This window comes from Gnatocerus cornutus, chromosome 4 (genome assembly GCF_029298725.1).
Source record: "Gnatocerus cornutus isolate USDA-ARS CGAHR chromosome 4, icGnaCorn1.1, whole genome shotgun sequence".
In the NCBI taxonomy this organism is placed as follows: Eukaryota; Metazoa; Arthropoda; class Insecta; order Coleoptera; family Tenebrionidae; genus Gnatocerus; species Gnatocerus cornutus.
Genome location: NC_142236.1, coordinates 19,993,738 through 19,997,651, shown reverse-complemented (window position 1 = coordinate 19,997,651; position 3,914 = coordinate 19,993,738). Strand labels below are relative to the sequence as shown.

The window sequence follows — 3,914 nt, the reverse complement described above, 5'->3', positions numbered from 1 at the left end:
CAAGACGGGTTAGTTCTAGGTATATAAATGTGGTAAATCAAATCTTGGTTTCCTACATACACAGTTACAATCCGAAGAAAAATTACTCCAATCGATCAAATCTGACTCTCAAATAGTGTTTTGTGATATTAATTTGACGAGTGAATTAAATGTACGTTTTTCAAAGTGGTTAATTTGAATCACAGTTGATGATTTCCGAAATCAAATTAAATAATGAGTGTTAAATTAATACGTTCAACATTTTCAGAAACGCACTCGGATCAGAAAATACAAAAAAAGAAAACTTTTATTCTAAATTATGGACGAAAGAGTTGATAAAACGAGTGACTCTTGGTCATTTTTACTATTATAGAAGAGTCGAGATAAGCAGCAGCAAAAGACTGTTGAAAGCAAAACATTACGAAAGACACTGATAAAGCACGACGGTTTTTGTTCACACACCTCGTGTTTACTCGAACCGATGGCGATGGTTCAACACAACGGTTTTTGCCCACAGACCTCGGTTTTTCCGACGGTTCGTTCTAACAGTCGAAACCGTCGTGCAAAAACGAGGTTTGTGGGGTCTTTTAGAAGGACGGAAAAAGATAAATAAATAGAAAAAGTCACAGTTTTCAACTTTTTATTTGGACATAGCTGCGCGCTTTTCATCTTATTATGCAGCTCTGCACACTAAAAATCAACGTTCACTTATCTCTCTTCTCTTGCCATTTCCTCACCTTTCTTAGTCTTCTCCCAACCAACAAACGCGCCATTCTTCTTATTTTCCTTTTCCAACCACTCCTGCAACGGCTTGAAGTACTCAATAAGAGCACTAGCATCCATTGTTCGTTGTCCTGTCACGACTTCTATAGCATCAAACCACGGCTTGGAAGAACCCAGTTGCATCATTTCCCTTAAAATTAGAGTTCAGTGTGTTAATTTCGCCACATTTTGTTGGTACTTGAGAGCATTTCCGGCGTTGGTATTCTGGTAAATGTCGCACTCGTGCAGAGGCTTCGAAGGGTTGTTTGCTACGTACTGCCCAGCCTTCTCACAAAGAGCTCTGTGGAACTGAAATTGTAAGATGAAGCTAACGAAGTACCTGAAAAAAGAAACGTGACGTGGAGGCAGTGGTACCAACCGCACAGTACCTGAGGTAAGGAACGTTGGCAACAACGTGAAACTTGGCCGCAGGGTCAAAATCCTCCTCGCTTCGATCAACTGGGGGTTCTACCCCTTGGTACTTCTCCCTCAACTCCCAGTACTTACAGTTGTACTCTTTTGGGGTGATCTTCCCTTCGAACACCCCCCATCTCCACAGCTCCAGGAAGTACCCGTACGGAAGACTAACAATTTTTTCCATTCCAATCTGAAACAAAGTGTTTAAAATGTTGTCCGGATCGTCCCTCTGGGTCTTCAGGAGTCCAATCTTCCGAAGATGCTTCCGCGACTCCACGGAAAGAGCAATCAGATCGCCGATGGCCTCGTGGAAGCCGCTGTTGGCACCACGTTTGTAAACCACCGGCTGGTTCTTGTACTGGAGGTAGTACTCCACGTGTCCCATTTCATGATGCACTGTGATGAAGTTGTCGAAAGTAACATCCGTGCACTGTTTTATTCGGAAGTCTTTGCCATTCATAAAGTCCCACGCGGAAGCGTGGCAAACAATCTCGCGGTCTGGAGGCTGCGTCAAGATCGAGTCCCTCCAGAAGCTCTCCGGCATCTCCGTCAAGTTAATAGACTTGAAGAAGTCCTCAGCGGTGCGAAAGATGCGCTCGGCGGTGTAGTTCTGCCAACACCACCTCAAAATCTGTGTTAATTGAAGACGGATCTCACCTGGTTTCGGAGCTCTTGAGTCAAATCCTCGTCTTTCTTCTCGGGGAAGGGTAAAGTGAACTCCGAGACGCTCCTCCAGGACTGTGCCCACATGTTCCCCAGGAGGTGTGCAGGAATGGGTCCTTTTTCCGTCACCACATCTCCATACTTCTTCCTTAAGTGGTACCGCACGTACGCGTGGATTTGAAGGTACAACGGCTTCAACTGCTCCCAGAGCGCCTCAATCTGCTCCCTGATCTTCGGGTCTTCGAAATCATCCAACCACTGCTCCGCGTTGTTCGTAAAATTGTTCAACCGCGCTCCTTCGTTCGACAAATCGACGTACTCTTCATAGAGGCGTCGGCAGCGAGGGCCAGTCGCATTCCTCCACGCCACCCAAACGTGTTTCAGTTCTTCGGCGTTCCGGGAGTCGCTAAGAATGTCCGTCAAGTGAGGTTCTAGAGCTAAGTCGCATCTAAAAGGGTCGTCGAAGGCACAGATTTTGGCCGTGGAGTAAATCGTCTCCATCTCGCTGACGATTTTGTTGAGGTGGTTTAGTTTGTCTTCATGGAGGGCGTCGTTGTCGAGTTTGGAGAGCTTTTGGAACTGGCGTTTGAGGTCGGGGTCTGAAAAAGCGTGCCAGTTGAATTTGGTGACTTCCTGCCAGTTCTTCTTGCGCTCTGCGGCCACCTCCACGCTCGCTGCTAACTTCAAAGAGCAAAAAATCCGTTGATTTCGATCAAAAAAAGTTCTTTTGGTGATAATTAAGAGACGCATTGTTAAAACTTCTTAGTTTTATGACTTTATTCAATAATAGAAAACTTGTATGAGTACTTATGTAGTCAATAACACCGATAAGAAGTCTCTTTATTGGTGCTAATTTAGTCAAAAGAAACCAAAAAAATCGAGATTTTCGAAACTTTTATTTGATCGCACTTACCTGTTTCTGCAGATTTGCCTCGGTGAGGTTGGTGGCGTACGTCCAATGCGCCAAGTGAATTTGTACTCAAGGTCTTCATTCTTCTTGTTAAGCAGTTGGAGGAAGTTTCTGGCGCGCAGTTCTTCACTTTCTGTTTGAGGACTTGTGGTGGCGGCTTGTTGGTAAATGAGGCATAATAGGAAGAGGAGTGCACGTCGATGCAACATTTTGTTGCAACAGATGGCGACGGTTTGAATAATGGGAATTGTGCAGCGTTTTGTGGTATCAAAAAGTCGTAAAATCTCAAAGTTTGCAGTAATTGGAGTGGTGTTATTGGTTGTAAAAAGTATAATGGTGTAAATAGTATTGTTTGAAGACTTTGATGGCGTGTTAAAGACTGTATGAGGCATGTAGAGTGGTAATGAGTAAAATTCTTTAAATTTTTCAGAATGTAAATACAAAACTTGACAAAGAGAAAAGAAGACAAACAAATTAAAATTAGAAAAATTGATGAATTTTGGTAAAAAAAATATAAAAACAAGTTAGACAGAATACTGAAAAAAGAAAACCGAAAAAATGTGTAGAGACGCAATAATTTAGAAGGATATTTAAAAAATACGACAAAAACTAGAATCTGAAATTAAAGTAAAGACAATATTGAGTATTGATGAAATGAATAAAACAATTAGAGAAAGAAACTATGAAGAAATTTGTTCTAACAACTAGAGAATTTATATGATTCAAGATTAAAAATAAGGGCAAAAAAGTTCAAAGATTTATAAGAATTAGAAAATACACCCTTATTATGACAATATTCCCCATGAGTAGGTAGTTATTTATCTGTTATTTATCTGTTATTTATTCCATTTTCCCCGATGCAACTAATACAATATTGATCAGTAAATATTTGAAGTTAATTTTACTTGTCGCTTTTATAATATTATATTATAGAAAACCTGCTAACTCGAATTATATTCTGTAAAGTATGAATTTGAGAGTTATTTTTAAATTATTAGTACATATATATAAATCGTAGCTGACTAGTATTGATCCGTTCGTAATTTAAATTCTGTTATAAATTCATTTTAAATAAAGTTCTTAAGTTTTTTTTATCTCCTGTAAAATTTGCATTATTATATTGGCAGGTTAACACTCTTAACCGACGATATGTTTTATAACAGTTTTGAAAGAACCAAAATCT

At 40.3% G+C, this 3,914-nt stretch overlaps 1 pseudogene; it reads right to left on the bottom strand.

Moving 5' to 3' along the window:
• Positions 1 to 245: 245 nt before the first annotated feature.
• Positions 246 to 3,123, bottom strand: LOC148176625 (angiotensin-converting enzyme-like; annotated as a pseudogene).
• Positions 3,124 to 3,914: the final 791 nt, after the last annotated feature.